This window comes from Aquarana catesbeiana, linkage group LG11 (genome assembly GCF_042186555.1).
Source record: "Aquarana catesbeiana isolate 2022-GZ linkage group LG11, ASM4218655v1, whole genome shotgun sequence".
NCBI classification, from domain to species: Eukaryota; Metazoa; Chordata; class Amphibia; order Anura; family Ranidae; genus Aquarana; species Aquarana catesbeiana.
This window is the reverse complement of record NC_133334.1, coordinates 125110965-125134365: the sequence shown is the minus strand read 5'-3', so window position 1 is coordinate 125134365 and position 23401 is coordinate 125110965.

Here is a 23401-nt window from a genome sequence, read left to right as displayed (position 1 = left end):
AGTGAGAGGAAATCTACCCCTAGGAAGGGAAATTCTCTAATGTAAGAGTTAATATGGGAAAAAAGTGTCTCCACTGATGCTTTATCACAAATCCTTGTTTCCCTAATAACCCAAAATTTTCAAAATTCAATTGTCATTGGGACAGAAAGTGAGGTGAAATCTTCTGAACAGGGGCATAGACATTAAAACAAATGTTACAGGGGTGATAACCCTTCCCTATATTATCCAAAAAGCTTAAAAATAGATTTTTGGCCTGGAGCTACACTTAAAAAATGTACCTGTTCCAAAATACAAACAGATTCAACTTAACAACAAACCTACAGTCCCTATCTTGTTTGTAACCCGGGGACCGCCTGTATACTGATGTTCAGAGTATATAGGGCCTGGGGGCCCCATGCCTTTTTTTTCTATTTAGGTGCGGGGTTCCCCTTAATATCCATACCGGACCCAAAGGGCCCGGTAATGCCTTGGGGGGGACAACATTACATTACAGCTGCAAGCAGTTTTAAATGACTTTTTTTCCTTTAGAAATGTCATTTTGTGCAGAGACTGTTCTAAACACGGGAAAAATGTGCCATTTTACAAGCATACTATAGACAACTCCCAGGCACAATATTTAAAGAAATATTACACTTTTATTGTTTCACTTCAAGCATTCTTAAAAACACTGCTCCTGAAAAAACGGTCATTTTTAAAACTTTTTTTTGCATTGATACATGTCCCCTGGGGCAGGACCGGGGTCCCCAAACACTTTTTATGACAATAACTTGCATATTGCCCTTTAAAATGAGCACTTTTGATTTTTCATGTTTGAGTCCCATAGACTTTAATGATGTTCACGTATTCACACAAATTTTTTGTCTGTTTGCATGTTCTGCCACGAACCGAACCAGGAGGTGTTCAGCTCATCCCTAATTAACAGCTCTACTTCTTTAATAAAGACACCGTTCAGTAATACATTAGTGAAAGCATAATGAAATATGTCAAGCCACAATCAACTGAAGAAATGTTGAAAATGTTGTATGTATAAAATTATAGAAACATACAAAAACAAAATAATAATTTAAATAAAGTATTATTCAAAACATGTAAAGTAGATTTATAAAAAAAAAAAAAAAAAATCTACCCCATGCTGTCCCTGCAGGTCAAGAATCTTTGGGTGCATCCAGATGACAAAGTTTTTGTTATTTTCCTGATGGTTAACTGTTAAGAAAACACTTGTTAAGAAACAGAAACAACATAGGATGTCAGTCTTAACTTAAGAGTCAGCAAAAAAAAACCTCTTTCAACAGAAACAAAGCTAGGAAAGAGCAAGGGGAAAGCAAATGGGACTTTAAATGAGGCATACATATGATAATATGTGCTCTCCCTCCCTGGGTCAATGAGAACTAAAAAAGGAGATTGTGAGGCAGGTAGCAATAGGACCAGGCAGTACATACATAGTGACTTAATGATTTTATTAACACAAAGAGGTAATCGCACTCAATATGAAAAACATTAAAAGCCAATACATATATGTAACTGTTGAATAAAGTACAGTTCATTAACAATAAAATTAAAGTATACAGCTACATAAACAAAATCATTAATGTAAATACAGCCTTTGAAATTGATATGGCAGCACATTGCAGTTACCAGTATATGGGGTAATTAAACAGTTAAAAAGGGGGTGAAAAGGGTGAATGAAGATAAAGAAAAGCCAATGAGAACTCACATAGTCCCAATCTCCTTTTTAGTTCTCCTTTTTAGTTCTCAGAAACAAAGCTAGCATGAGCTAGTTAGTGTTTTTTTACTTTATAGACATGTGCGATTCGTTTTAGTTCCGAATCTAAATTCGGACAACTATTTTGGATGTAACAAAATTTCCAATTTAAAATAGTAATATACAATACAATAGCATTTGAACGTATCGGAAATAATGAAATAAAATTTGGCTGAAATTCAGCTGATTTTCGAGTCGAATTTGACTCTAATTTAAAAACAAATTGCAAAGCTTTGCAAAGCTTTGCCCAAGCAGGGTTGCAGAATGCACTGTGCAGGCTATTCAGTGGGGCAAAAAACCCCTGAACGTTCTGCAAATTTGGGTGTACAGCCAATGTTTAGCCTGAACTCATGCTAAGGCCAAACCGTTCACCCAAGACTAGCTGAGAGCATTGACTGTTGTATTCTGGGAGGGGAGGTCCTCGCTGTCAGGACACAATCGCTCAACAGGGGAGATTGCTGCAACATTGCATAGTTAGTACAGTGGCTCTGACCTGAGCTGTCAGTTTTTTTCGTTCAACCCAATGGGCTAGTAGTGTGTACACGGCTTTATGTTAATTTTTCCAGGGCAATCTTCACAGAACTTAGTCAATGCAGTATGAAAAAGTTATTGAACAATATAAAATCATCTTGAAGGAACATACAACCAATGTGATGTTATTTTTAAGATCAAAGTGAGAGTGTCAGGAAGTTGACCGCAGAAGAAATCATATTGCTGTTCGAGCTGGTGCATGTTTACTAGTGCCGGTGTGGGAGCGCGTGTGATTCTCAGCGCCAAACTGACTATTTAAACCAGGCTTGTAAACAGGATGAGTGCTGTCTGATCTGCAGCTCCTTGTTACTGCAAGTTTAACTCCATATATTTAATTGCGTTAGTGCAAGTTTAACACTGTATATTTAATTAAAATACATGTGAAAAACAGCACTTGCAGAAAATCGCAAATATGAATCAATATACTAACATCTTATACTGTGATAATCAAAAATACATCAATATATAAACATATCAGTGGACACAGTCTATTAAAGTGCTAGGTGCTCATAAAATTATATGATGAAGTGTAACAGCACTCCAAACTTCTTATAGTGTCGAGGGCCACACTCCTCAAAAGTACTGGACCCTCAGCTTTGCAGTCTGTGGTCAGAAAAAGCTGTGATCTAATAATCTGGTATGTGAGGAATCGATTCTCAGAGACTTCTCCATAAAGGTATTCTTATATCAGAGTGGATCGACCATGCTCGATAAATGGGAAAACAAAGAAGTATTGTGAAAGGGGAGGGTTTGGGACTTTGTATGAGGTATGGGTTGGTGCCTCCATCCCTGATTCAGGTACATATCAAGGGGAATTGGGACTTGGGACAAGTTATTGTGTTTTATACAAATAACTTCAATACTATTATGTATTTATTATGACGTGTTCATTTATATGTATTTTTATTTATGTTTACATTTTGTGCAAGTATAATTGTGTATATGTATGAAACAAATTTTCTGCTATGTTACGAATAAAATTCCTTCATTTATACCTCCGCATTCCAACTGTTTCATATAAAGTCCCAATTCCCCTTGATGTGTAACAAAGAAGTATTAAGTACCAATGGTTGGCATAAACCAGAAGTGCTTCAGTGCTTTTTGCCCCTCCTCCAGGGCGTCATCAAAGGACTTTACTTCCGGTTTCAAGTGATCATATTAAATCCAAGGAGCGAGTACCTCCTTATCCCTAATTTCCTTGTGGTTATCCCTAATTTTCTTGTGGTCCTCCCCACATACTGGAGACCACAAGGATAGGATAAGAGGTAGGTGACATGGGTGGTCCCACAGGTAATACATTTCTTAATCTTAAATGTCCTACCTTTAGAATAAGAACTAAAATGAGTGATTTTTCTTTTTCCGTGCTTGGAAGTTCTACAAAGCACACATTTACCACAACTGAAAAAACAGTTTGGTCCAAAAAAGTAAATGAGCTTTTGACATTATGTGCCAACTTCAACCTTAGTGTAGGGGGCATGGTGTAAGATAACCAAGGTTGGCCTGGTAAAATACCTTTTAGCTCTCTATCCTTAAGTAGCAAGAGCCAGTGTTTGCTAATTATTTTTTTAAACTGTTTGTATTGTCTGGTGTAGCCTGTCAAGAAAGCTACACCATATTCTTTCCTCTTATTTGCTTTTTTATTAAATAAAGACTCCCCATCTAAATCTCTAACTATTTCGTTAGTCCTTTTTAGATCTTTCAAATCATATCCCTTTTCGTGAAATCTTTCTAAAATCAATTCAAATTGTGTATCATAATCCTCTCTTATTGCAATTCCTTCTCACCCTTAACATCTGGCTTTTTGGAATACCACCTAGCCATCTTCGATGGTGACAGCTGCCCAATGGGATATAACAATTTCTGTCAACATCTTTAAAGAAAGTCCAGGTTGATAATTTTCAATTTTCTTTGTATATGGTAAGATCCAGGAAGTTGACCGCTTCATAACAATATGTTTCTGAAAAAGAGATGCCATAGGAATTGTCCTCCATCTCTTTAAGAAAGTTCCAAAATGATTCCTGTGATCCTGCCCATACTATCAAGATAGCATCTATATATCTCTTATAGAATTTGAGTTCTGGTATATTTTTTATCATAAATGGCTTCCTTCTCCCACTGACTCATAAATAGGTTCTCCACTGATGGGCATACTTGGCCCCCGTGGCTACACCCATTTGCTGCCTATAATACTTCTTCTTATGCCAGAAAAAATTATGGCTCATTGCCAAATCAAGGGCCTGTAATAGAAAGTCCTTCTGTTTATGTTTGCTATTAGTATTTCTCAATGCCCACTCAACTGCCTTCAAAGCATGATGCTATTGAATGTTGGTATAAAGTGAATTAACATCACCATTGCTAAAATATAGTCATCATCTACTGTCATGGGTTTAATCAATTCTATGAGGTCTTTGCTATCTTTTAAATAAGCTGGATATTTTTGGGTAAGAGGTTGCAGAAAACAATCCAAATATTCCCCCAGTCTGGAGAACAGTGAGTCAACCCCACAGACTATAGGTGTACCTGGAGGCCTAAATGGATTCTTGTGCACTTTTGGTAACTGATATATGACCGGAACTTTGGGTGCATCTGGGATAAGGTATCTCACATTTTTTATTTAAAATTCCATCTTTATGTGCTACTTTGATTAGCCTTTTTAGTTTGGCTATACATTTATTTGTGGGGTTCCGCTTTAATTGCTAATAAGTTTCTCTATCTCCCACCAATCTATCCAGTTCTTCCAAATAATCAATCTTGTCAAGCATAACCTAATCACTATATTTTTCTGTTTTTCCAACTGTTCTATGCCTCTTTCAATATCCTTTTCATGTCTACTAGGGTGAACATTCAATTTATCCAAATCATATTCCACCATGGATTTAAAAACCTCAACAAAATGATTATTGGCTATTTTGGTATTGAAAACAGAATTGTTTTTAAGAAAAGTGTGCTGATATTCCTCTGTAGATTGTTCCACTGGTAGGCTATTCTTAGCATAAAGCTCTTTAATGTTAATTTTCTTTATACATTTCTGGAAGTCGACAAAGACATCACATTTATTTAAATTCCTATCTAAAGCAAATTTAAGACCTAATTCTAAAACTTTAAGCTCATCTGCTGAAAAAGTGGCATCACTCAAATTAAAAATTCCTTCCATTAAGTTTCTCTTTCCCTTTTTTCTTTTCCCTCCTCTGCATCCTCTTGTCCTTCTCTTCTTTCCCTCTCTGGATAGGATTGGGGAGGTGCCATGGGATTCCTCCTCTCTACTGTCTGGTGGCTTGTGATCTCGCCCATGCCTCCTAGCGTTGGGTCCCCCTCTCCCCCTCATAGGAGGTCCCCCATAATCTCTTTTCTGAAAATCCCTTTGGTAATTGTTAGTGGGATACCACCCCCGTCCCTAAGTTGGGGGGTAATTATGCTGGTTAGGGGTCCACTAAGGGCCACCATTACCTTCCCTATGATTCTAAGATCCTCTGGTGGATGGATGGGAATATTCATGCCTGAGAGGTTCAAATCTGTTATATGTAGGGAATACATATTGGGGGGTCTCTGGCCTGGAACTGTCTCTTCCACCACTATAATAATCACCCCTCTCATAGTCCCTCTGGGATCCCTCATACTTTCTGATAGGGGTTTTGGGATTAACTGGGATTAACTGGAATGCATTCCCTTTCTTCAGTGGATCAATATCCCATTTCAAACTTCTGGGTGCGATATTATCCTTGATATATTTACCAAGGGTAAAAAACATCCCACCAGGTTATGATTTGCTTATCTAAAGAGCTTTTAGATGTTTGAAATCTTGGTTAACATCCAAAAACAGCACTTGTAGAAAATCGCAAATATAAATCAATATCTTAACATCTCATACTGTGATACTTTACTGTGATAATCAAAAATGCATCAATATATAAAAAAATAGGTGGACACAGTCTATTAAAGTGCTAGGTGCTCATAAAATTATATGATGAAGTGCAACAGTGCTCCAAACTTGTTGTAGTGTCGAGTGCCATACTTCCCTTTGGTGACCACACTCACCAAAAGTACTGAATCCTCAGCTTTGCAGTCTGGGGTCAGATGTGAGGAATCAATTCTCAGAGACTTCTCCAGAAAGGTATTCTTATATCAGAGTGGGTCGACCATGCTCGATAAATGGGAAAACAAAGAAGGAACTGAAGTCCACCGCTAATCAGTGTGCGTTCCACAGAAGGCAGAATTTGTGTCAATGGTTAGCATAAACCAGAAGTGCATCAATGCATTTCGCCCCTCCTCCAGGGCATCATCAAAGGACATTACTTCCAGTTTCAAGTGATCAATTTATCTCCGAGGAACGAGTACCTCCTCTCTCATAAGCCAATGAAAAATGACCAATTTCAAATGGTGCAATGAAAACACCAACTTTTTTTTCTATAACTTTCTTTAATATAAATATAAATACAGGCCACACAAGCAGATGAGATCTTACTTGAAAGATATATGTATTATAATGAATTGGTTATAATAATAAAAATCCATAACCAAACCAAATGAAGCTAAAGTATGAAATAAAATAGAATTAAGATGAAAAAAAATATATAAACAAAACTAAAAAAAATTGAAATAAAAAAAAAAAAAAAATATATATATATATATATATATATATATATATATATATATATATATATATATATATATATATATATATCTATTATATATATATATGAAAATAAATAATAATGATAATAAAAATAAAATAAAAATAAAAATATAGCCATATATTTCTGTGCATTACTGCAAGTCTAACATCGTATATTTCATTGCGTTTCTGCAAGTTTAATGCTGTATATATCATTGCGTTACTGCAAGTTTAACACCATAAAATTCTGTGTGTTACTGCACGTTTGATGCAGTATATTGCAATATATTTTAGTATATTCATGGAGTGTGTCTGTGTAGTGAATACTCAAATTAAAGTTCACCAAACACAACTTTCCATTGATTAAAATATTTAATTGCGTTACTGCAAGTTTAACGCCATATAGTTCTGTGTATTACTACAAGTTTAACGCTGTATATTTCATTGCATTACTGCAAGTTTAACGCCATATAGTTCTGTGCGTTACTGCAAGTTTAAGGCCGTATATTTCATTGCGTTACTGCAAGTTTATTGCTGTATATTTCATTGTGTTACTGCAATTTTAACGCCATATAGTTCTATGTACTACTGTGCATTTGACACAGTATATTGCAGTATATTATAGTGTATTCATGAAGTGTGTCTGTGTAGTGAATACTCAAATTAAAGTGTACCAAACATCACTTTCCATTGATTAAAATCCAGGTACACATTTACATATCTTTAATACATTTTGTTAACCACTTCAGCCCCGGAAGGATTTACCGCCTTCCTGACCAGAGCACTTTTTACAATTTGGCACTGCATTGCTTTAACTGCTAATTGCGCGGTCATGCAATGCTGTACCCAAACAAAATTTGCATCCTTTTCTTCCCACAAATAGAGCTTTCTTTTGATGGTATATGATCACCTCTGCGGTTTTTATTTTTTGCGCTATAAACGGAAAAAGACAGAAAATTTTGAAAAAAAATGACATTTTCTACTTTTTGTTATAAAAAAAATCCAATAAACTCAATTTTAGTCATACATTTAGGCCAAAATGTATTCGGCCACATGTCTTTGGTAAAAAAATGTCACTAGGCGTATATTTATTGGTTTGCGCAAAAGCGCAAATTATAGCGTTTACAAACTAGGGTACATTTTCTGTCATTTACACAGCTTTTAATTACACTGCCTATGTCATTTCTTGAGGTGCTAAAATGGCAGGGCAGTACAAACCCCCCCAAATGATCCCATTTTGGAAAGTAGATACCCCAAGGAATTTGCTAAGAGGCATGTTGAGCCCATTGAATATTATTTTTTTTTGTTAAGTGATTGAATAATGACAAAAAAAAATACAAAAAGTTGTTACTAAATGATATATTGCTCACACAGGCCATGGGCATATGTGGAATTGCACCCCAAAATATATTCAGCTGCTTCTCCTGAGTACGGGGATACCACATGTGTGGGACTTTTTGGGAGCCTAGCCGCGTACGGGGCCCCGAAAACCAATCACTGCCTTCAGGATTTCTAAGGGCGTAAATTTTTTATTTCACTCCTCACTACCTATCACAGTTTTGAAGGCCATAAAATGCCCAGATGGCACAAACCCCCCGAAATGACCACATTTTGGAAAGTAGACACCCCAAGCTATTTTCTGAGAGGCAGGTTGAGTCCATGGAATATTTTATATTTTGACAAGAGTTGCGGGAAAGTGACACATTTTTTTTTTTGCACAAAGTTGTCACTAAATGATATATTGCTCACACAGGCCATGGGCATATGTGGAATTGCACCCCAAAATACATTTAGCTGCTTCTCCTGAGTATGGGGATACCACATGTGTGGGACTTTTTGGGAGCCTAACCGCGTACGGGGCCCCAAAAACCAATCACCGCCTTCAGGATTTCTAAGGGTGTAAATTTTTGATTTCACTCTTCACTACCTATCACAGTTACGGAGGCCATGGAATGCCCAGGTGGCACAAACCCCCCCAAATGACCCCATTTTGGAAAGTAGACACCCCAAGCTATTTGCTGAGAGGCATGGTGAGTATTTTGCAGCTCTCATTTGCTTTTGAAAATAAAGAAAGACAAGAAAAAAATTTTTTTTTTCTTTTTTCAATTTTTAAAACTGTGACAAAAAGTGAAGTCTGCAAAATACTCATTATAAGAAAAAATATGTGTAATAATATTGCGCCAACTAAGTAAAAAGAGCTGCCAACATAACCAATAGACGAATGGTGAAATAATAGACAAACATAAATGTGGCGCTGAAAAATAGTGTCCGTTATCAGGCAACCACCAACCAGAATAATCGTCTGGAGGTGTAAGTGCACAATAAAGTTTTTATTGAGATGTGACTCCACTGTAAGGAGATCATCAATATTTTCTACTATGTGAATAAGTGTATTTTCCTTGTGAAACAGTCAAAAATACGTACTGGGGCACATGTGGCTAGGGAGCTGAATGACGCTCTGTGACAGGTGAACTAATAACCAGACATCTGTGTGCTCTCAAACGAATATGTTGGAAGAAACAGTGTACATAAAATAGTGTACCCCTAAAAAATAAGTGGCATAATAAATGACATCAAATAGATCATAAAAAAACGTATCCCCAAGAGGATGTTAAAGAGGAGTATAAATTATAAACTGTAAATAGTATGATCAAAACCTTTAAAATTAATATTTGTCAGAACTTTTTGAGCTGGCCTCTACTCATATTTGATATATATATTTCTCAGAACTTCCTGATAAGTTGATCCCACTAACACTGCATTTTTGGGAACCCTAAACTGCTGGGGACGCTAGTATAGATCTGATCGGATCAGATATTGATCCGTTCAGATACTATACCACTAAGGGAGGCGTATGGTGCGTGCGTGTTAGCCGTACTGGCGCTAACCTGATGCTGCCTGGGGCTGGTGCTTGCCAGTTCACCAAAATGCTACAAAAAAACTGTTAGCGATCGCAGGGATCAGGCCTGGCTCTGCGAACGCTGCAGTTATGCGTAGTGTTTTGTAAGTGACAGTGATCGATCGATACTGCACTTGGGTGGGCTGGGCTGGGCCGGGCGGAGGGGCAAAACGCAGGTGCTAGCAGGCATCTGGGCTGATCCCGCTAACACTGCATTTTTGGGAACCCTAAACTGCTGGGGACGCTAGTATAGATCTGATAGGATCAGATATTGATCCGTTCAGATACTATACCACTAAGGGAGGTTTACGGTGCGTGCGTGGGTGTTAGCAGTACTGGCGCTAATCTGACGCTTCCTGGGGCAACGCATATCACCGCCGGGCTATCAGGGGGCTAAACCTTTATTCGGTAATAAATGTGCCCTGACACTATAAAAAATAAACGAACTAACCAGCGTCACCCGTAACAGTTATACGGTGATCACTGGTGAAAGGGTTAACTAGGGCTAGGGGGCAATCAAGGGGTTAAAACCTTTATTAGGTAGTATATGGGGGTCCCTGACGCTATAAAACGCTGACGGCGAACCTAAATATTTACCTCCCTAACTAGCGTCACCAGTGACACTAATACAGCGATCAGAAAAATGATCGCTTAGTGACACTGGCGACGGGGGGTGATCAAGGGGTTAAAACTTTATTAGGGGGGTACCCTAGACCTAAAGGAGGCTAATACTAACTGCCCTACCACACTAACTGTCACAAACTGACACCAATGCAGTAATCAGAAAAAAAAAACTGCTTGGTGTCAGTGTGACGGGGGGGGTGATTGGGTGGTGATCGGGAGTGTATTGTATGCCTGGCATGTTCTACTGAGTGTGTGTGTGTTGGTACACTCACTCGGATGTCTTCTCTCCTCGGCGCCTGAACGGAAAATACCAAGCCGAGGAGAGATGACATAATTTCCTCTGCTGCTGTTTAGCATTCAGCAGCAGAGGAAGAATCTGATTGGCTGGGAGCGATCGCAAGGGGGGGCCATGAATGAATGGTCTCCCCCTCTCCTCTCATCGCTCCCAGACAGAAGCCGACCGCCTTGGGCACCGGGGTGGGTCCGGTCGGACCCCCTGCCCGCGGGAGGCAGATCACGTACAGGTACGTGATTCTGCCTGCCCGTGCCATTCTGCCGCAGTATATCTGCCTGAGGCGGTCAGCAAGTGGTTAATAAGCACCCCCACTCCTCCCTATCATGTCTGGGAGGACAGCAAGAGAGGCAGACATTCCCATAGCACTGTGAGAGGGTCAGCAGCATATGTGTCCACAAGCAAAGGTGGATATGGTCAGTCTTCAGGCTGGGCATCATTTCCTCCTAGTGATTTTGCCCGTGCTATCCAGAATTCAGAGGAGGTGGTGGACTGGCTTACTAAACTGTCCTCATACTCCATCACCCAAGCAGAGTGACTTATTCTGCTTTCTTGACCATAGCTACTCCTGCCATAGCCCCAGTATGGATGAGTCAGCTGAGTTATTTTAACACAGTGTCAGACACTTGCTCCTTGACAATGCACAGCCATTACTTAATTCAGATGTTGGTCCTGAGGTTGATGAAGGCAAGAACATGAGCCTGTGGAGAGGGGAAAACACTGGTACACAAATTGGCATTCATGTTCCCCCAGCCGCAGCGTATTACCAAGTTATCTCCAGTGATAATGAGGATGGGGAAGATAATGATGATGAGGTCACTGACTCGACTTGGATTCCAGATAGAGCAGAGGAGGAAAGTGAGGGCAAGGCACAACGCCAACAAGGCAGCCATCATGGAAGAGTAGAGAGCAGCCATCTATTCCATCACATTGTGGAGCTGTTATCTCCCGGCCCACTTCCCTCAGCTCAGCTGTCTGGGCCTTTTTTAGTACATGTGCAGCTGATCGTACTGTTGCTATTTGAAAACTTTATCTCAAGCACATCAAGCGTGGCAAAAACACCAACCATTTGGGTACCACATGCTTGACAAGGCATCTAACCTCCCACCACTCAGCCTGTTGGCAAGAGCACCTAAAAGCTACACAAAAGGGACATAAATCTGTCCCTCCTCCTTACTCACCTCAGTCTGTCCCTGCTATACCTCAAGACCTTTCAGCAGACTCCACTGACAGGGATGATGGTATAGCACAGGGTGTCCCAGGTCCTTGGAGCACATCTGTTAGCAACACGCCACCAGCTGTAGACTATAGCTTTCAAATTTCTCTGCCCCATCTGATGCAGTGAAAAAAAATACAGTCCCTGCCACCTATATGCCCAGCATCTAAATGCAAGCTTGTCAAAGCTGCTGGCTCTACAACTTCTGCCTTTCCTCCTGGTGGTTTCTGCCCCCTTCTGTGATTTTGTAGAATGTGCTGTACCACAATGGCAGGTTCCCGGTCGCTATTTTCATGGAAGGCCATTCCAGCTCTCTACCATCACGTGGAAGGCAATGTTGTGGCATTGTTCGACACGTTACAGCTGACACGTGGTCCAGCAAGTATGGGCAGGGACGATATATTTTTTTCACATCACACTGGGTAACTCTGCTTGCAACTTGGAATGATGCAGGACAGGGCTCAGTGCTGCAGCTTGCTGTGCCCCCACATCTCCATACAGCTGGTGATGATGCGAGATTTCTCAGCTCTACCCACTCCTCCTCCATGCCCTCCTCTGTTGAATTGCCCTATGAAACCCTAAGCGTTCCAAGGGCTATTCAATGAGTCAGGCTAAATGGTGCCATGCAGTGCTTCAGCTGGTGTGTCTAGGGGGCAGGAATCACACTGGAGCAGAGATTCTTTCAGCTCTGCACGGACAGGCCCAGAGGTGGTTCACGCCAGCTGGAGCCAGGAATGCTGGTGTGTGATAATGACACAAACCTCCTGTCCACCCTTAGACAGGGAAAGTTGACACATGTGCCATGCAGGGCACATGTCCTCAATTTGGTGCTGCAGTCATGTTTCCTAAAGGTATTTTGAAACATTTTATAAACACTCCATTTTTTAACACGGATACTAGTGGTTAACACTATGGTCATCACTTAACAGTGTAGGATATTTGTAGTTTCATTTTTATATATTTTTTATTTTTATCAGCCATCGTGGCTGTTTAATACTCAGTGGAGTTAACATTGAGGCTTGGTCCGCAGATGCGTTCCATGATCAGTCCTGCAGTACATCTGGCGAGATTTCTAACCACAGCCTGTATGGAGGCTTGGTCCGCAGATGCGTTCCATGATGAGTTCTGTGGTACATCTCGCGGGACTTTTTAACTGCAGCCCATACGTAGGCGTGGTTCGCGGATGCGTTCCACTGTTGGTTCCGTCGGCCATGGGTGTGCGTCGCTCGACGTAACATGGCTTTGGACGCTGTGGTAGGATACCAAGTGATTGGGTAAGGAGGTTTTTCTTCCTTGGGTCATTAGGTGACCTTCCTTCCGATTGGCAGATAGGTACGCACACATGATATCATGCGTCACATCGTGCCGGGGGTTGGCTCTAAAGAGGTTCCCCATAGGTTAGCTAAAGTGAGGCCTGGCCCTCTACCCATTCCCATTGGCTATCACACTCCGAGTATAACGCCCACGACGCTATTCCGATAAACCCGGAAGTACTGCTTCACATGGCGATACCAGGTGTTTATGAGGTTTGTTATTAATTTTTATATATAAGGATGATAGTGGCAAGCAGGCATACACCCCAGTTGAAGTCCATGCGGACGAAACGCGTCGGGTCCGCTATGCCTGCTGAGCCACATTTGTTGTAAAGCGCTTTTTTATACCAGTTTGTCATTTTATATCCGGCCCTGTTTGTTGGGGTACCGGAATAATTTTTATCGCAATAAAACCTTTTGGAAGTGGATTTACACTATGTGGAGGATTTTTCTGTTTCTTTTTTGAGGGATATATGTCCTCTGGATGTACCTGCATTGTGTATATACACAAACATCACCTCCACATCCATACCAAGGAGAGCTGTAGGTCGGGAGACCATTTTTTGGGATGACCGGTGAGTAGCTGTCATCACGCTTTACTGCACCAGGACAGGGGTCTGCACCTTCCCTTGGCGGGATAACAGTCCTTGGATGTTCCAGATATAAGCCTTATCTGACTCCCAGCCTTCGGCTAGGGTGTCCACCAATTCCGGTAAGGGTTATCCAACCATTCATACACCCCTGTATATGTCAAGTTGGTTCAAGGTTCATTCCGGTTTTCCCAAGATCCGGGAATACAAGATCTATCCCTGTCATTAGTAATTAAGGGAATTCGACATACGGGAACTTTTCGAGTTGGCCCTTATTAATACCTGATACATGTATTTCTCAGGACTTTTTGATAAATACTAATTGTACATGTTGGGAGTTTATGATTCACAGTTTATTATCTATACCCTTTTTTAACATTTCCAAGCGGAAGCGTTTTTTATGATTTATTGGATGTTATTTATTATGTCACTTAACCTTTAAGGGTATACCACTTTTTGTACACTGTTTTTTCTAGCATGCTCTTTTTGAGAGTACACAGATGTATGGTTATTAGTTCACTTGTCAGAGAGTGCCATTTAGTTTCTTAAGTTACATGTGCTTCAGTACATATTCCTGTTTGTTTCACGAGTATAATACATTTATCCACATAACAATAAACATTGATGATTCCCTTATAGTGGAGTTTTCATCCTAATAAAACTTTATTGTGCATTCATACCTCCAGATGACCATTCTGGTTGGTGGTTGCCCGGTAACGGACACTATTTTTTAGCGCCACATTTTTGTTTGTTTACTGTTTCACCATTCGTCTATTGGTTATGTTGGCTGCTTTTTTCACTTAGTTGGCGCAATATTATTACACATATATTTTTTTAAAGGTACCCAGAGTTGGAAGATCTACAAAAGCAGGTCAGAAGAGTCTGTAGCCACTGTAGGCGGTCATTCACAGCCAGTGCTCAGGCTGAAATTCAGCGGGAATTCCACCTGCCCATAAACTGCCTGATTTGTGACATGCTCACCAGGTGGAACTCGACTTTGGCAATGCTGCAGCAGCTGCACATGCAGAGGGCCGTCAATGAGTACCTGTGTGAGTATGGCACAATGACAGGCTCAGGCCGGCTCGTCTTTTTTTCCCACATCAATGGCTGATCAATAAGGATGCATGCACTGTACTGTTCCCATTTGAGGAGGCCACAAGGATGATGAGTAGGGATGAGCCAAACACCCCCCTGTTCGGTTCGCACCAGAACTTGCCAACAGGCAAAAAATTTGTTCGAACACGCGAAAGTCTATGGGACACGAACATGAATAATCAAAAGTGCTAATTTTAAAGGCTTATATGCAAGTTATTGTCATAAAAAGTGTTGGGGACCTGGGTCCTGCCCCAGGGGACATGGATCAATGCAAAAAAAGTTTTAAAAACGGCCATTTTTTTGGGAGCAGTGATTTTAATAATGCTTAAAGTGAAACAATAAAAATGTAATATTCCTTTAAATTTCATACCTAGGGGGTGTCCATAGTATGCCTGTAAAGGGGCGCATGTTTCCGTGTTTAGAACAGTCTGACAGCAAAATTACATTTCAAAGGAAAAAAAGTCATTTAAAACTACTTGCGGCTATTGCAGGTCCGACAATACACATAAAAGTTCATTGATAAAAACGGCATGGGAATTCCCCACAGTGGAACCCCGAACCAAAATTTAAAAAAAAATGATGTGGGGGTCACCCTAAATTCCATACCAGGCCCTTCAGGTCTGGTATGGATATTAAGGGGAACCCCGGCCAAAATGAAAAAAAATAAAAATGGCGTGGGGTCCCCCTCAAAATCTATACCAGCCCCTGCAGGTCTGGTATGGATTTTAAGGGGAACCCCACGCCAAAATTAAAAAAAAATGGCGTGGGGTCCCCCCAAAAATCCATACCAAACCCTTATCCGAGCACTCAAGCTGGCAGGCCACAGGAAAAGAGGGGGGACGAGAGAGTGCCCCCCCTCCTGAACCGTACCAGGCCACATGCCCTCAACATTGGGAGGGTGTTTTGGGGTAGCCCCCAAAACACCTTGTCCCCATGTTGATGGGTACAAGGGCCTCATCCCCACAACCCTTGCCTGGTGATTGTGGGGGTCTGTGGGCGGGGGGCTTATCAGAATCTGGAAGCCCCCTTTAACAAGGGGACCCCCAGATCCTGGCCCTCCCCCCTGTGTGAAATGGTAAGGGGGTACAAAAGTACCCCTACCATTTCACAAAAAAAGTGTCAAAAATGTTAAAAATGACAAGAGACAGTTTTTGACAATACCTTTATTTAAATGCTTCTTCTTTCTTCTATCTTCTTTCTTCAATATTCCTTAGGTTTCTTCCTTCATCTTCATCTTCTTCTGGTTCTTCTTGTTCTTCCTCCGGTGTTCTCGTCTGGCATCTTCCTCTGCGGTGCCGGCGTCTTGTTCCCTTCGTCTTCTGGGCCGCTCCGCATCCAACATGATGGGAGGCTCCCGCTGTCTGACACTTCTCCTCTTCTGACAGTTCTTAAATAATGGAGGGCGGGGTCACTCGGTGACTCCGCCCCCTCTGACGCAGGGGACTTTCCTGTGGCATTACCCGTGATGTCAGAGGGGGGCAGACAGGGAAGTCATCATGCATCAGAGGGGGGCAGGGTCACCGGGTGGCCCCGCCCTCTGTTATTTAAGAACCGTCAGAAGAGAAGAAGCGTCACACAGCGGGAGCCTCCCATCATGCTGGATGCGGAACGGGCCAGAAGACGAAGGGAAGAAGACGCCGGAGGAAGATGACGGACAAGAACACCGGAGGAAGAACCAGAAGAACCAGAAGAAGATGAAGATGAAGGAAGAAACCGAAGGAAGATAGAAGAAAGAAGAAGCATTTAAATAAAGGAATTGTCAAAAACTGTCTCTTGTCATTTTTAACATTTTTGACACTTTTATTGTGAAATGGTAGGGGTAAAGTACCCCCTTACCATTTCACACAGGGGGGAGGGCCTGGATCTGGGGGTCCCCCTTGTTAAAGGGGGCTTCCAGATTCCGATAAGCCCCCCACCCACAGACCCCCACAATCACCCGGCAAGGGTTGTGGGGATGAGGCCCTTGTCCCCATCAACATGGGGACAAGGTGTTTTGGGGGCTACCACAAAGCACCCTCCCAATGTTGAGGGCATATGGCCTGGTACGGTTCAGGAGGGGGGGCGCTCTCTCGTCCCCCCTCTTTTCCTGTGGCCTGCCAGGTTGCGTGCTTGGATAAGGGTCTGGTATGGATTTTTGGGGAGACCCCACGTCATTTTTTTTTATGTTGGCGCGGGGTTCCCCTTAAAATCATCTGGTATAGATTTTGAGGGGGACCCCACGCCATTTTTTTAAAAAATTTTGCCCGGGGTTCCCCTTAATATCCATACCAGACCTGAAGGGCCTGGTATGGAATTTAGGGGGACCCCCACTTCATTTTTTTTTTTTTTACATTTTGGTTCGGGGTTCCCCTGTGGGGAATTCCCATGCCGTTTTTATCAATGAACTTTTATGTGTATTGTCGGACCGGCAATTCATTAATAGCCGCGAGTAGTTTTAAATGACTTTTTTTCCTTTGAAATGTCATTTTGCTGTCAGACTGTTCTAAACATGGGAAACATGCGCCCCTTTACAGGCATACTATAGACACCACCCAGGTACGAAATTTAAAGGGATATTACACTTTTATTGTTTGACTTTAAGCATTATTAAAATCACTGCTCCTGAAAAAACAGCCGTTTTTAAAACAGTTTTTTGCATTGATCCATGTCCCCTAGGGCAGGACTCAGGTCCCCAAACACTTTTTATGACAATAACTTGCATATAAGCCTTTAAAATGATCACTTTTGATTTCTCCCATAGACTTTTAAAGGGTGTTCCGCAGCTTTTGAATTTGCTGCGAACACCCCAAATTGTTCGCTGTTCAGCGAACTGGCGAACAGCCGATGTTCAAGTCGAACATGAGTTTGACTTGAACTTGAAGCTCATCCCTAATGATGAGCCGTGACAATGCATGCATTAGTGACACAATCCCTGTTGTGTTCCTGCTGGAGCAAACTCTGCGTGGCATTATGAACAGGACACTCGAGGCAGAGCAGCGGGATGAAGAGGAGGACTTCCTTTCCTCTCAAGGTCCACTTTATGCAGATGCCATTTTTCCTATGCCACAGAACACACAAGAGGAGAGAGAGGAGGAGGAGGATTTTGGCAGTTTCAGAGGCATTAAAGCAGAGGAAGACATACGTCAAACCGTAAAAGATAGTTTTCCATCCCCAGAACCCTAGGGAGTAGTGTGTGGCTGGGAGGAGGCAGTTCCAGATACTGTAATCCTCAGTGACCCTGAGGAGTCTGCTTCTCATGCCTCCACAAATTTGTGGTGTATGGGCTCCCTCATGTTTCAAAGCCTGCGAAAGGACCCAAGAATATGCGGTGTAAAAGAAAAGGATCACAATTGGTTGGCAACCCTCCTTGACCACTGTTATAAGGGGAAAGTCTCAGAACTCATCCTGTCCCCACAGAGAGTGCAGAAGATTAAATCTCTTGAGGACACCTTAAAGAGGAGTTTATCGAACACTTTTTCCAACTCTGGTAGGTTACAGTGTCATGGAAAACTTAGTTTTGAGGCTTCTATTGGTCAAGAGAGGAGCAGTGGAGAAGGCAGCCGCCTAAGTGATGCATTTTTTCTGAATTTTTTTAGTTCTGCCACCCAGAGCTGTCAGCTTCCACATCCCATCAGCTGAGTCTGCATCACATAGTGGACAATGATTTAGGGCTGAAAACACAGATGGAGAACTTTCCAGTTGAAGATCCACTGGCTTACTGGGTCATGAGAATAGACCACTGGCCAGAACTTGCCCAGTATGCTATTGAACTGCCGGACTGCCCTGCATCAAGTGTGCTTTCCAAATGGTCATTCAGTGCTGCTGGAGGTTTTGTTACTAATCATAGAACACGTCTGTCCACAGACTTCGTGGACCATCTGACTTTTATCAAAATGAACCAGTCCTGGATTACCAGCAGCTATGAAGCCCCTGATGCCGATGTCGCCGATTAAGTGTTTTTGGGATGTGGAATCTTTGCAGGACTTCTAGGCTGCCTAGTGCTGTGGGTGTTAATTTCATCTGGAAGAATGTTTTTTGTGTAGGTTTCATGGGCACAATTACCACCCAAAGACCAATTGGCAGGTGCATATCATCGCAATTGTTGACAGCAAGGCCAATTCTTGCTTTCATCAAAAATACCTCTATAGGGTTAAGGTCTAAAGGTGACACTGATACCCAAAGAACAATTTTTTACGCACCTATTTCACAGGTGCATATCATTGCAATTTTTATCAGTAAGGCCAATTCTTGCTTTCATCAAGAGTACCTCTATAGGGTTATGGCGTGAAGGCACCACCAACGTCCAAAGAACAATTTTTCCGCACCCGTTACTTCTTTCCAAAGTCTGGTAGAGACACCAGAATTTATTCAAAAAATCTCTAATCTTGTTCCCAGTGCACTACATTGTAGCCTCATCATACAGACTGGCTCCCCAAGCCGTTGCTTACAAAATAAAGAAAGCTTGCAGGGAAAATGTCATTTTTTGGGCTTTATAGATGTAATTATTGCTGCTGCAGCTTCTATACACAGTACAGATATGCCACTGTACAGGTAGACTAAGGGGACCCCCAGGCACTATACTGAAAGGAATTTTCACTTTAACCCCTTCAATATAGAGCATTTATACACCCTTCCTGCCCAGACCAATTTTTAGCTTTCAGCGCTCTCACACTTTGATTGACAATTACTAAGTCATGCTACACTGTACCCAAACAACATTTTTATCATTTTTTTCTCACAAACAGAGCTTTCTTTTGTTGGTATTTAATCCCCACTGGGTTTTTTATTGTTTGCAATATAAGTGAAAAAAGAGAGAAAGTTTTGAAAAAAAAACACTTGTTTAATTTCTATTGTAAAATTTTGCAAATAAGTAATTTTTCTTCATACATTTGGGCCAAAATGTATACTGCTACATATCTTTAGTAAAAATAACCCAAATTAGTGTATAGTATTTGGTCTCTGTGAAAGTTATAGAGTCTACAAGCTATGGTGCAAATCATTGAAAATTGATCACAGCTGATGTACTGAAGGCAGATCTCATTTCTTGAGACCCTAACAAGCCATGGATGTACAAATACCCCCCAAATGACCCCTTTTTGGAAAGCAGACATCCCAAGGTAGTTAGTAAGAGGCATAGTGAGTTTTTTGAAGTTGTAATGTTTTTCCCACAATTCTTGGGAAAATGAAGAAATTTATTTTTTATTTTTAACAAGTTATTTATCTCACACAGCGCATGCATACTTGCAATGACACCCTAAAATACATTCTGCTACTCCTCCTCCTGAGTATAGCGATACCACATGTGTGAGACTTTTACAGACTTTTACAGCCTGGCCACATACAGAGGTCCCACATCCAAGTAGCACTGTCAGGCGTCCTAGGAGAATATATTACATATATTATTATATAATTTCCTGACAACCTATCACACATTTGAAGGCACTGGATCACCAGGACAATGGAAATGCACCAAAAAATGACCCCATTTTGGATATTCTAACACCCCAATATATAATCTATAAGGCATAATGAGTCTTTTGAATGGTTCATTTTTTTCCAGAAGTTTTTGGAAAATGTGGAAAATACATGAAAAGGCATTTTTTTTTACACAAAGTTGACCATTTATAAGACATTTCCAACACAGCATGTACATAGCAAAAATGACACCCCAAAATACATTCTGCTACTCCTCCTGAGTATGGCAATACCACATGTGTGAGACTTTTACATGACCTGGCCACATACAGAGGCCCAACATCCAAGTAACACCTCTAAACATTCTAGGAGCATAAATTACACACATAAATTCCTGACAACCTATCACATTGTTGAAGGCCCTTCATATTTCTAGCACATAGCATGTACTGTACATACCAATTACAAACCAAAATACATTCTGCTGAGCAAAGGGTAAAGAAAAGATAACCTGCGGTTTTAGTAGTGCAGTGGTCCACAGAGGAGAGCATCGGTCCAGGGAACAGGCAGGAATGTGGACAGCGACAGCAAAACAGGCAGCAGGCAGGAATACTGTCCATAGTCAGTACAGGTAGAGATGTTGTCAGCTCAGCCAAAGTATTGGTTCAGGTAGCAAGCAGGGATGTGGTCCACAGCAGCAAAAGGATCATCCATGCAGCAGGCAGGAATACTGTCCATAGTTAGTACAGGCAGCAGGCAGAGATATGGTCAGCACAGCCAAAGTATTTGTCCAGGGAGCAGGCAAGACCATCAAGCTTAGGTCAGGAAAGAATGGGGACAGGGGTAGAGGCTTCTCCCACCCAAATCTCTTTGAAGCCTCCGGACAACCAGACCCTATTCTGGGAACACAGAAAGCCAAAAACTGGTTTTCTCAACTTAGAATACTATTCTGGAGCCTCTCACATATGTGAGACCTCTGTGTAGCAGGGTGAAAGATCAGTACAAGGGGCAGGCAAAAACATGGTCAACAGGCCGAGGTCAGTGCAGGTAAAAGGCAGAAATAGATGGTAGGCAGAGGCATAGTCGATAGTCCAGGGTCAGTTCACGTGAAAGGCAAAAACATGGCAGAAAAACAATGCAGACGGCAGGCAGAGGCATAGTCGATAAACAGGCCAGGGTCGGTTCACATGGAAGGCAATGATATGGTTGGTTGAGGCACCAGTGAAATATTCAGGACAGAAATTGAAAACGTGGGAAATATGGGCTAATAGTTTACAAGAGTGTGATAGTGTCTGAAGCATTCTCTGATGCAAAGGCCAGGTTGGGAAGGACATTGGGCAATGGAAACTGGTGTCTTTCCTAATTTTTCTTTTGGTGCACACCCAACTTTTTTTTGGCATCGTCTTCCGGATCCTGATGGTGGAATATGGTCAGGAAAATGGCACTCATGTAGTCTGCTGACACAATCAGAGCAAATTCTTTCGGGGGGGGGGGGGATACTAGATATATCAGGGCAGTGACCAAGTCTTCAATAAACTTTAGGAAGGTGTTGGCTGTTTCCGTTGATTTTTGATAGATGATGAAAGAATTATACATGGCTAACTGAAAAAAGTAAATTGCGACTTTTTTATACCAGAACAGGAATTTTCATGTTGATAAAAGGGCTGCAACATTTGATCATTTAAATCCACCCCCCCTTGAATTTATTGTACTCGTGGATACAGGAAGGTTTGTGAATGGGACCGCGTCTTCTGCGAAGTTCCACTGAGGTGTCATCATGGATGGTGGACATGATGTACACATCTTTCATATCCCTCCACTTCACAGCCAACACTTCCTCGTTCCTCAAGCTTGTCGATTCCCCCCTTTGTAGCATTGTGGTGACTAGATTCTGTGGGAAACCCTTTCTGTTTTTCCTTACTGTACCGCAGGCCAAAGTATTTTTCAGGTAGGGGCAAACTGGTATAGTAATTGTCCATGTAAATGTGATATCCCCTTTGGAGGAGTGGGAATGTCAACTCCCAGACAACTTTCTGCTTATTCCCATGTATGGTGGACACTCAGGGGGCTGGAGCTGGGAGTCTTTGCCTTTGTACACGCGGAATTAATGCACATATTCAGTGGAGCTTTCACAGAGCTTGTTGAGCTTCAACCCATACCTCGCCCTCTTACTGGGCATATACTGCTTGATTCCCAGCCGGCCTGTGAAATGGACCAGGGATTCATCCACAAAGATGTCCTTGTCAGACATATACATTTCGGCAAACCTCTTGGAGAAAAGATCAATTAGGGGGCAAATTTTATATTATTTATCACAGTCTGGGTGATTTGGGGGGGGGGCACTGTGAGTTATCATTGAAATGCAGGAAGCGCATTATAATTTCATATCGGGGACTTGGACATGACAGATGAAAAAAATTGGCATGTGGTGGATAGGGTTGGTTGACCAATATTTATGCACTTAATTTTTTTTTGTAAGCCCCATGTTGAGCGTTAGGCCTAAAAACAATTAAGCTCCTCCACTGTTAGGGTTCTCCATTCAAAAGGGTGGGCATAGCTTGAGCTGGGGTTGTTTTTAATGAATTGTTGGGCAAAAAGATTGGTTTGGTCCATGATGCCTTGAACTAATTCGTCAGGGAAAAATAAAATTTAAAAAATCAATTTCGGAAAAACCTTCAGTGTTGATCTGCACACCTGGCTGTGCTGTGAAAGGGGGGATCGTGGCTGACCCTGTGCTAGAAGGCACCCACAATGGGTTTGTCAAGGCATCTGGAAGCTGGGTTTGGGCTCTAATTCTTTGGAGTGCAATGCCGGCACTTGTACTGGGCCTTTCCTCCTGGGATCTAGCAGTGCTTGTACTGAGTCTCTCCTCCTGGGGTCTAGCGCCGGTGGCACTGCTGGTAACTGCCTGGTGTTCAGACCATCTTCTTTTTGGATGGATTACTTCCTTCTTTGATTCAGATCCTGATGCGCTGCCTTCAACGGGCTCATATTCCGAACCAGAATCGGAATCATAACTGGGCAGGGAGAGCTCCCCATTTGCTCTCATTGGTCAGACTCAGAATTTGATATG